General features: G+C 46.5%; 1 long non-coding RNA gene across 2 annotated transcripts in view; it reads left to right on the top strand.

The window, feature by feature from the left end:
* LOC146045875 (uncharacterized) overlaps positions 1-11,483 on the top strand; it is a 127,712-nt gene extending 116,229 nt beyond the window's left edge. For both annotated transcript variants that reach the window (XR_014465648.1, XR_014465649.1), the window contains 2 exons: positions 1,563-3,189; positions 11,414-11,483. This is a non-coding gene — a long non-coding RNA (uncharacterized LOC146045875). The remainder of the gene's footprint in view (positions 1-1,562; positions 3,190-11,413) is intronic.
* The last annotated feature ends 562 nt before the right edge of the window (positions 11,484-12,045 follow it).

The following is a 12,045-nucleotide window of genomic DNA, read 5'->3' as shown; positions in this document are numbered from 1 at the left end:
ACAATACGCCTGCCATCAGATGTTACACTGACAGACACATCTGGCACCCTGGTTGGGACACATGATATATTTCATACATACAGGCAGAGGCAATGATTTATATTGTTCTTTTATGCAGTGTGTTCCATTAGCCTTAATTACGTCACAAGATAATTGGTTTATTACAACATTACTATGAGACCCAGTTATTATTTACTCAATACAAAATATCATGTAAGTTAACCCCTTCAGTGGTGTTTTTTTGGGGGGAAGAGCGCTTCCTAACACCCCCCCACTGTATTACCCAGAGCCGAGCAGTGCCGCTGGGCATTCCATCAGCCGCTGCCCGGCCCTGAACCTGGCTGTGTGCGACATGACATTACAAGGTCACACCGCACATAGCCGGGGGAAGGAGGCAAGGCTGGGCAGCTGCTGAAGCCGAGCGTAGCACTGATCTCACCGTGAACTGGAGCATAACCCGTAAAATTCTCGGGAGTGCCAATGAAGGAGTCAAAGGTATAAACCAAACCTGGAAAATCCCCATAGATACAAAAGTTCACTATGAACAACCCCTGCAAAATGAGAAGAGGGATTGCCCTGGCTCTGCATTACCCAGCCAGCCACTCATAAACCACCAGTGTAGGAAAACACCTGTGATTGGCTGTCAGTGAAGGCAGATCATGATTAGATGCCATTTAGAACATGAAGCCGCTACTGTTTGTAGCATGCACCTTTATACTGTACAGCCGACCTCTAATTTATTATAGCCTCACCTCTGGGGCAATGTAGCCACGTGTTCCAGCGTAGCCAGAGGTTTTGGGTGTGTTCTCCAACGCCAGCCCGAAGTCGGCGATTTTAATATGGCCGTCATGAAGCAGGATGTTCTCTGGTTTGATGTCTCTGTAATAGGAACAATTTCTTCATTAAGTACTTGTTTGCATGGACAGTATATGAAATACATAATACAGTAAGTGACTAAGGCTGCAGATGTGTCCTCAGACACATACAGTATTAGGGCAAAGTCTCCTGGCGCATCTTAGTTGTGTTATGTTGTGACTAAGAGGCATTTGCTGGCAGATGCTGGATGCTGGCAGAGTTGCACGGGACCTGGGGTCTCACTGGCACTTACTCAGCATGGCGGATTGAGGCTGGCTATATGAGGATACATCTGGAAATGTAGAAAAGTGCATCTCCCAATTGATAAATGCCTGTTCCACATGGCCAGACCAGGGTGCAGTGTGTGCTATGAACAAGGTCCTAAAGCTGAGGGGGCACCAGGCTGCCCCTTATGCTCACTGAGCATGGATGACTGGAACGCCATATGTCTTCCCCAGAAATATGGAGTTTGTGTCTGTGCAGAATATAGCAAATATTATGGCATCAGTGCCAGTTCTTCTGCACATGGGTCTTCTGTGCAGGCAGTAACATATCTTAACATACCTCTTATTTCTCAGTACACATATTAGCACTGAATGCATCGCAGAGTAATGTTATGTTTATAAGGGTGGAACTACTATGATTTATTTCCCACAATAAGAACAAGTACTAATGCAGCCCTTGTATTTTATGTTTATTTAAACAAGGAAAGAAAGTTAGTTACCGATGGATGAAGCCCATCCTGTGGAAGTGCTGGAGACCGGACACGATCTCGGCAGCGAAGACTCTGTTAAAGAAGAAATGTATCAATATTGTAACATCCCAAATCAGCCGTAGTGTATGGGCAGGATAGAGAGATGCAGTGTAGGATGGGGAATAGTGTAAAGGTGCCCATACACTAGTCCGAATTTGGCTACTTTTCACCTGATTCTGACGGATCGGGCTGAGAAATTGTGTAAAAGTGGCCAAATCGGGTGTGTTTGACATCTGATCCGATACGCGGTCCACTGTGCATCAGATCAAAGGTCGTACCTGCTGCATGTCCGACCTCCAACTCGGACCCACTGCGGGGAGCGGGGTCGCATGTGATACATCACATGTCAAAGGATCGTATGCGATACATCACATGCGATCCTACCGCCTGGGAAGGTTCCGGCCGAAGGGACTGGATGGCCATACTCTGCTGCAAGAAGAAGCGCATGGCCACCTTAAGAGCTATAGAAAAGGCAGAAGAAAATACAGGTAGGATAAAGTCATAGTAGGAAAAGGCAAAGGGGTAGTTGTATGAGCAGTGATAAGGGAGGAGCAATGAGCCAGAGGAAAATTGGTCTATGGCAACTAATCCGCTACTCTGTATAATTTCATACTATGCAAATTACAGGCGTTAAGGTGCGTACACACGGTACGATTTATGTTCCGTATGATATTATATACTATTTCCCAGGAAAGTCCCAGTGGTCAGAAGCATAAGATTTGTGCTTATAATAACGTACAATGTGCATAAGATATCACATACGATATGACGTCACAGCTATACTACACTATACATCTTATGCTTTCTAGCCAGAATTGAGTTGCATGTTCACCCGAGCAGCTCCCTGCCAGACGACCGGTGGGAGCGTGCATCGTACGTCAGATAGTGCGTACACACGGGAAGATATAGTGCACTATCTAGCATGCTATTCACAACTAGCTAGCTAGATTGTGCACTATATCTTACCGTGTGTACGCACCTTTACTTCAGTGCTGATTGGTTGCCATGGGCCACTTCTCTTCTGGCTCACTTCCTTATCACTGCTTCATACCTATACCCCAAAGTGATGGGAGTCCAACAAGGAATAACATATATTGTACAGTGAATGTAAGTATGTGTGTTTGCTCATTTCCTAGACTGTAAGCTCCTATAGGATTTTGTCTTGCACACAATCACACAGTTATACACCAGATTATGCATAGATCTTACGTTGCAGCTGTAGACTCAAGACGCCCTCTTGATTGCAGCAGGTCGAATAAGTCTCCTCCGTTGGCGTAGTCCATGACGAATGCCAGGATGTTCTCGGTCTGGAAGGTCAGGAGGCCATGTACTAAGAAGGGGCTCCCAGATGTTGATTGTAGGGCCCTGGTCTCAATCCTTGTCTTCTCTTTTTCTCTCTCTGACAGTCCCTCGTTGTTCACGACCTTTATGGCGACATCCGTCTTGGTGGAGATATCACGCGCCAGCAGGACCACTCCATAGCCGCCCTCTCCTAACTCACGGCTGATCTTGTACCTGTCCATGAAGAGAGGTTCCTCCTTGTCTGGTGGTGAGACGCTGCTTGGTCCTTGTGGAGCAAAGTAAGAGACATGATGAAATTATTGGGTACTTATGTAATATCTGGGCTCCCGTTTTTCTTATGAGACCACGTCCGCTCGCCACGCTTCGGGAACGGTGGCTCGCTGCGCTCGCCACACTATATAATATCAACTCCATGCGTAGTTGGATAGTAGGGGTATGAAAAAATGGGGTGCATTTAACATGGGAGCCCAGATAATACATAAGTACCAATTATTGTTTAACAGCTAAACACACAGTAATATGATGATAACTGAAGTGGGAATACTGGGACCACAACATAAAACACACTGTAGGGTTTTACAAAGCTGAATATACTTATAGCTAATCGGAAACGCCAGACATCATTGTACAGTAACCTCAAGCTCCTAACTACACTTTTAATGTACACAGTGGGGCAGATGTATGATGGAGGCCATAACATTTTTTAAATAATGGGCAAATGTATTAATCCCCCCCAGGCGATAAGGAGAGCTGTTGTGCCCAGCTCCCCAGGCAGACCTGCACATGCGCATGTCTGGTCTGGCCTCTCTGCCCTTCCCCTGTTTGGTCCGGCCTCTCTTCCCTTCCCCTGTCTGGTCTGGCCTCTCTGCCCTTCCCCTGTCTGGTCTGGCCTCTCTGCCCTTCCCCTGTCTGGTCCGGCCTCTCTGCCCTTCCCCTGTCTGGTCCGGCCTCTCTGCCCTTCCCCTGTCTGGTTCAGTCTCTCTGCTCTATCCCTGCGTGGTTTGGACTCTCAAGCTCTGTCTGATCCAGGCTCTCTGCCCTTCCCTTGTTAACAGCAGTGCATTAGCCCTTCCCCCTTCTTGTGTCGACTTTCTGTCCTTCTACAGCTACCACCAATGTTTTCTATGTGCCCTCAGACTTCAGACACAGTATTGCCCTGCACCTTGATCACTTTTGAGTTTAATAATTTTGTTGCGTAACTGAATAGTGCCTATTTGATATTGTAGGAATGGAGCATGTTCATTTATGTGTTTTAAGGAACTGGTAGTGATGCATTCTCATGCAAATTTAAGCAGGGAAATGATTGCTAGTGATCGAAAGGATTGCCTGGGGTTCTAGTGACCAAGCCAATTCCTCTGAGCTAATCCTGTAGTTACTGGCCATACCGTTCTGGCACTAATCACATCGCCTGTAGTACATTTGTAATGGCATTAAGCTACAATAGATGCCAACCATTACATTCGCCTGATGGGCCCTTCATGTCCAAGTTTGACACGGGATATTATGCGTTTTGTTGTCCTATAAACAGCCTGAAAGGGTTTGCATCTGTATTCCTATATGTGAAATTCATGTTAACATACATTACTTTAGATTAAATATCTAATATTGTACCAAGTCCATAATTAAATGAAGGGAAAAAACCGCCATGACACCATGGGGGGAGGGGGGGGGGTTTACTAAGATGTGTATTCTACTTCACATGTGATGTGCAACCAATCAGATCATGTCTTTTAGAGGATGCTAAATAAAGAAGAAGTAGATTCTGATTGGTTGCCTATAGCAACATCACATGTGAAGTAGCATACACATCTTAGTAAATTTCCCCCCATGAGTCATTACAGCGGGTGACACCAGCCCTACATTCTCCAGTTATCACCATGGCTGTCTTCCCCAGGGGGGTTGGGCTGTCACGTATAAATGCAGGCACCGCCATCCTGGGTATTACCACCTTTAGTGCCAGTAAACCTAGAGCTATTCTGTAAACCCCCTGATGTTTGGGTGTGGGGTTAATGAAGTAATAATCATAGTAATGTTAGGATTAGGCTAGGTAAAGGTAGAAGAACATTCATACTGTGTTTTCATTGTGTAAATGACCCCGCGAATGCCGGCATATGCCTGTCACCAAACTGAGCTATACTGTAGGTTACAGCACCTTTTTAGTTGTGCACCTTTCTCCATAAATATTACAGTAGTTTTACTAATCCATTTTTTTTAGACTGTCTTTATCTGAATAACTGTAGTAACCAATGAAGTGAATATAAATTACATATAAAACATTATTTATATTTTTTTTTATATAAACAATATTCAACTTTGCCAATGTGAAAATGAACTACAGTGCAAGGACATCCAACTACATTTCCGCTTACCTGGTCTTGGTTCATCTTCATCCGGGTCTTTAGCCTCGCTTGCTGCTCTCTTTCTCTCTTCCAGCGATTCCTCCTCTCTGGATTTTCTTGATGAAGTGTTGTTCACTGTCTTCTGGTCTTTCTCCTGCATCTTGCTGCTGGACTCCTCAGGTGCTTCCTTTTCAGGCTTTCTTGATGTCTCCTTCCTGCACTTCTTCTTTCCGGCCATCTCCTCTGTGTTCTGGTCTGTCTTCTGTATCTTGCCGCTGGGTTCCTCCTCAGGTGCTTCCTTTTCAGGCCTTCTTGAGGTCTCCTTCCTTCTCCTCTTCTTCCCGACCATCTCCTCCATCTTCTGATCCGGCTCCTGCATCTTCCGACGGGTACACCTGATCCAATATGTCAACTTACCTCTGCTGATCCGGCTCCTGCGTCTTCCGACGGGAACACCTGATCCAATGAGTTGACTTACCTCTCCTGATCTGGCTCCTGCGTCTTCTGACGGGTACACCTGATCCAATAAGTCGATTTACCTCTCCTGATCTGGCTCCTGCGTCTTCCGACGGGTACACCTGATCCAATTGGTCAATTTACCTTTCCTGATCTGGCTCCTGCGTCTTCCGACGGGTACACCTGATCCAATTGGTCAATTTACCTTTCCTGATCTGGCTCCTGCGTCTTCCGACGGGTACACCTGATCCAATTGGTCAATTTACCTCTCCTGATCTGGCTCCTGCGTCTTCCGACGGGTACACCTGATCCAATTGGTCAATTTACCTTTCCTGATCTGGCTCCTGCGTCTTCAGACGGGTACACCTGATCCAATGAGTTGACTTACCTCTCCTGATCTGGCTCCTGCGTCTTCTGACGGGTACACCTGATCCAATAAGTCGATTTACCTCTCCTGATCTGGCTCCTGCGTCTTCCGACGGGAACACCTGATCCAATGAGTTGACTTACCTCTCCTGATCTGGCTCCTGCGTCTTCTGACGGGTACACCTGATCCAATAAGTCGATTTACCTCTCCTGATCTGGCTCCTGTGTCTTCCGACGGGTACACCTGATCCAATTGGTCAATTTACCTTTCCTGATCTGGCTCCTGCGTCTTCCGACGGGTACACCTGATCCAATTGGTCAATTTACCTTTCCTGATCTGGCTCCTGCGTCTTCCGACGGGTACACCTGATCCAATTGGTCAATTTACCTCTCCTGATCTGGCTCCTGCGTCTTCCGACGGGTACACCTGATCCAATTGGTCAATTTACCTTTCCTGATCTGGCTCCTGCGTCTTCAGACGGGTACACCTGATCCAATGAGTTGACTTACCTCTCCTGATCTGGCTCCTGTGTCTTCTGACGGGTACACCTGATCCAATAAGTCGATTTACCTCTCCTGATCTGGCTCCTGCGTCTTCCGACGGGTACACCTGATCCAATTGGTCAATTTACCTTTCCTGATCTGGCTCCTGCGTCTTCCGACGGGTACACCTGATCCAATTGGTCAATTTACCTTTCCTGATCTGGCTCCTGCGTCTTCCGACGGGTACACCTGATCCAATTGGTCAATTTACCTTTCCTGATCTGGCTCCTGCGTCTTCCGACGGGTGCACCTGATCCAATAAGTCGATTTACCTCTCCTGATCTGGCTCCTGCGTCTTCCGACGGGTACACCTGATCCAATTGGTCAATTTACCTCTCCTGATCTGGCTCCTGCGTCTTCCGACGGGTACACATGATCCAATTGGTCAATTTACCTTTCCTGATCTGGCTCCTGCGTCTTCCGACGGGTACACCTGATCCAATTGGTCAATTTACCTCTCCTGATCTGGCTCCTGCGTCTTCCGACGGGTACACCTGATCCAATTGGTCAATTTACCTTTCCTGATCTGGCTCCTGCGTCTTCAGACGGGTACACCTGATCCAATTGGTCAATTTACCTCTCCTGATCTGGCTCCTGCGTCTTCCGACGGGTACACCTGATCCAATGAGTCGATTTACCTCTCCTGATCTGGCTCCTGCGTCTTCCGACGGGTACACCTGATCCAATAAGTCGATTTACCTCTCCTGATCTGGCTCCTGCGTCTTCCGACGGGTACACCTGATCCAATGAGTCGATTTACCTCTCCTGATCTGGCTCCTGCGTCTTCCGACGGGTACACCTGATCCAATAAGTTTACTTACCTCTCCTGATTCGGCTCCTGCGTCTTACGACGGGTTCACCTGATCCAGTAATTGGCTTTCTGTCTCCTGAAATCGCTTTTTCTCCCCTTCTCAATCCTCTGCTTGGGCTCCTGCTTCCTCCTCTGATGCTGTCTGCTGCAGAGATGCCAGTTGGAAAATAACTGCCACTCTCAGCTATGAAAGTGTATAGCTTGGGTCATGTGACCAGCTTGCTGCTCTCCCATATACACTCTAGTATCCATGCTAATGGGTCTAATTTTATTTTTAGGATTTCTAAGTTGCTATAACTTACCCTGTTAATGTTATTTGTGCCTAATTTCAGTGAAATCCTATGTACATGTTCCTAATTTATAATCTAACTGCAAGAAAGGAACATTAAATGTACATAAATGTATGGCTGTAACTATTTCACCAACATAATACAATAGAATACAGCCCTCCGGGGTAGTGACAATCAGGTGCCTATGTTATTTCACTTTTAAATACATCTACTAAAATATCTGTTTTATAGGGATGGCCATCGTTGCCATTGCCATCGATGGCAATTCTGCAACTGGCCATCGATAGTGCTAAACTATGCAATGGATGTCCATCGATATTTTTACATATCAATGGTCATCCATTGTGTTTGATTGATTGGGCTGTGGGCCAATCAAAACACGGGGGACGGGGCTTCGCTGGTGTCGGGGGGCAGAGCTATGCTCTGTGTCCCAGCGCTTTTAAAAAAAAGGCAAACATCGTTTTGCTGTTCCATCGATGGAGGGAAACATCTGGTTCTCCCCCATCTATGGCTAAAGTATTCGACATTGGCCATGAACCATCGATGATTTTGAATCATCGATGGTCAATGGCCATCCGTACTGTTTTACTTTTGTCTGTATTGACATGTGAGAGGGGAGTTAGGGATGGGAGTGGGGGAATAACAGATCCCCCAGCACGACCCCTTCCATCAGGTACAAGAGGATCTGCTCTTGGGCTTCCCCCTGTTTATGATTGTAGTCACCTGTGTTGAACTAGATAATTGATGAGAAAGCTGTTTCACTGCAGGTAACTGCACCTGGGAAGTCCGGGAGCAGAGCTTTCTGTACCTGATGGAAGGGTCCTATTGGACGGTCTGGGTACAAGTGTATAGTGTTCTTCCTGTAAGTGGGAAAGTGCTGCTTAAGCGGATAGCCTTTGGTGACCAGTGAGCCAGTCAGAGGGCTTTGTGTCTGACTGAAGTGATTTGGCATAGATGGATTATTGAGAGATATTTTATATAACACATATAACACATCACCATCTCTACACTTAGGCCCTGATTCTGGTTGACTCGGTAAGCTGTGAAACTTGCAGCGTACCGAGTCCCAGAGGGCCTGCCCCTGCCGAATCGCCACCGTATCACCTTGCAACCATGCGAGGGGAAGTGTCACGAATACACATACCCTCTCATGTGCCCGCAGCAGGAGAAATCATTTGATGATCACCGACCACCGAATGACTTATCCAGGCCACGCAAATAAAAGTCAGTGGCCGGCCGAAACCAGGACGGACGGCTGACGTCATCCGCCTGCCCGACGTCATGTGACGTCAGCCGTCCAACCCTGGCACACCACCCGCTGCACGCAATCCCATAGGGACGGCCATGAAATGCTGAGCGTTCCCATGGTGGACACCCTACTCTGCTGCCCCACTCCCCTGGCCCACATTGGTCAGTGTGAACTGATCAGTCGCTGAGTTCAGTCGTCCAGGGACCCTGCACATGCGCATAATTCATTATGCGCATGCACGGAAAAAAACCATCGCTGGACCACGTGGGGGTGCAAATGAACAATATGACCCCCTTACTGTAACATTCATTTCTTATAGAGGAGCATTGCTTCCCATTTCCAGTTCTTGGGACAAGCTAACGTCGCACAATTTACAGGTCTCCTCACAGAAACACAAGTGAAATCCTAAGAATCATCTGTAGATATTTTATAATGTGTCAGTGAGTAATGAATATGCCTGTGCTCCAGCAAGGACATATGGAAAACATGCACTGCCAGTGTATGCAGAGGACTGGATCTGAGAACACTATAGTACAGTGATTGTGCGCCCCTCTGTCCCTGTTTCCCATTTCCACATATAAAATGCTGAAAGGGTGTTTCCTACAAAAATCCATGAAAAAAAGATGATAAATTGGTTAAAAATATATTTTATTACATTTAAAGCAGTTGGGAAGAGTGAGGTAGAAAGTATTTTTAAGTCCCAGATATTAGTCACCTTTCTCTGATGGTGGCAATAAGTGAGTTTCTGTTGCCCCAATAATAGGTAATAGACAATCCACCTTATTGCTGCATGTTAGTAACTAGACCCCTAGGTTGTGCACTATAGTCAGTATTGTGTGAATAGTGCAGTAATAACCTTTAACTATGTTACCCAGGTCTACTCGAGTACAACGGGTGATCAGCTGGCCACCTATGTGTACACCGAATATGTGCTGCACCTGGACCTGTTCTAGCATTATATCAGAGGTGAGTTGTTAGGTAACTTATGAGTTTTCTGTGTCCTTCTTCCCTCCTGTCTCCTTACCCCTCACAGCCATTAACCTGGGTCAGAGGGAGAGTGTGTGAGATCTGTAGAGAGAGAGATGGCGACCATGAGCACAGACAGATAAAGGGCCTTATTCAGTCCTGTTCGCTAAGCTGCATATACTTGCAGCCTAGCAAACAGGTAAGCGCCCCCTGTCGGACAGATCAAAAATAAATAGGAGCCGTCTGTGGCGGATATGATACTGAGACCTGCCAATGCAATGGTTAAGGAAGATCAGTCAAAGACAGAATGAAAATCAGTGACAACAATTGTTTCCCCACAAACAATACATTTTTATTTAGTTGATTTTCTTCTGCAAAAGTGTGTACCAGCCAGGATTATTGAGCCAGCAATTGGGGCGTTGCAGAGTCAGGCGGGGAATTCATGTGTTCCGTTTGCTGCCTGCTTATGCCGACAAGTGTGTCCAGTCTCTCTCTGCCCCAACTCTCTCTCTCTCTGGACGGAATGTACAAAGCATTGGCGGTACATCCCACTGACCATCGCATATGTAGATTATGTAGTTTGGAATGTCCATTCGGTTTCTTGCCTGCTCCCCCTAATAGTTCACTTCATCAGAGCATCAAGTGCTGTCACGCACCGGAGGATGTTTCTCCTCCATGAAAGTGGCATGGGCGTCTCTATGAAATGCTGGGCATTCCCATGGGATCGCAGCCAGGCCGATGCCTACTTGGGGTTCTCTATGCTTAACCATTGTTTCTGCCAGGGCTACACTATTCTTGCACCCATTAATAAGCAGTATGGCCCTTATTCTGGTTGGCTCACAAAGCAGTGTTATTTTGCTTCTTTGTGAGCTTTTTAGCACCGCCCAAATGCCCACACCCCGCTATTCGCATATTTTCCCAAAATCATTCGATGGTCGATTTCTGAAGCGCTCACTCCCTGGTGACTTTATTTAGTGGCACCCTGCTCCGTGAACATTGTGGGCAGCTGACATTCGGTGACGTCTGCTGCCGGCCCCCGGAAGGCAAGTAGCCACCCCCGTTCACTTGCTGATGCCCAGCATTTCCTGGGTGCATCCAATATTTTTGTGAGTACGCCCAGGAAACCCTGCGAAGGCCCCCTGCCCGCCTACTGTATGCACACCCCGCTACGAGCACCTCGGAGACTATGCAAATCTCCGAGGACGCCCGCAGAGAAGAACGACTGATTAGATGTTTTCTTAAAGTAAACAAATGTATTCTACAATTCTACTGTATTATGTTACAACCAATGAACATTCTTATTGTACTCGTAATTAATCACTTTAAATTGAACACATTCAAATATCTGTACCATTTAATAACTCTCTATTCAACCTTTTGCTGTAACACCTAAGTGCTTAAATATCTATATTATTGCGCAATAATATGCAAACAAACTTACAAATCTTAAACTCTAAATAAGCGCTTTTGCCCTTTTTTTAGCCCTGACCCAATGTTCACAGTTCCGTAAAGCTGCAAGCAACTCAGAGTATGCTAAAGTGCAGATGAAGGTAAGTTTTAGGCTGTTCAACAGAGCTGTCACTTAAGTTTCTATGCTCCGCTCCACACAAGGTGAAATGGTTCTCCCAAATATATCATAGACCATGGATCTTTAATGGCCCCCCAGATGTTGTGAAACTACTTGTTCCAACATGCATTGCCACATTTTTTTTCCTATAAGAGCATGCCAAAACTGTCAGGGCATGCTGGTACATGTAGTTCCACAACATCTGGAGGGCCACAGGTTGAAGACCTGTGTCATAGACCATTGTAAGTCTCCGGCCTGTGCTGAGCACCCTAGGGCTAGCTAGACAGCATATGGGTCCTAAAGCCGCCAGATTCCTGCTATGGTACCATAGACCCTGGCTGCTACAGGCATTTGCAATAGCATGATCAGAGACTATAAGCTGCTAATAAAATGTAGTATTATATGTATGTACTCCTGGTAGTAAATGTAATGGGAGTTGATGGAAACTTTTTCTCTCCCCCAGGTCTCTGGAGCGTGTACCCAGCCGATCCCATCATCGTACCACTTATGGTCTCTCCAGTTGTTTCCCTCCCAGGATTTCACCTTT

The sequence above is a fragment of the Crinia signifera genome, chromosome 11, assembly GCF_055691185.1.
Source record: "Crinia signifera chromosome 11, ASM5569118v1, whole genome shotgun sequence".
Classification (NCBI taxonomy): Eukaryota; Metazoa; Chordata; class Amphibia; order Anura; family Myobatrachidae; genus Crinia; species Crinia signifera.
The sequence above is the reverse complement of the archived record's forward strand: the minus strand, read 5'-3'. Positions and strand labels throughout refer to the sequence as shown.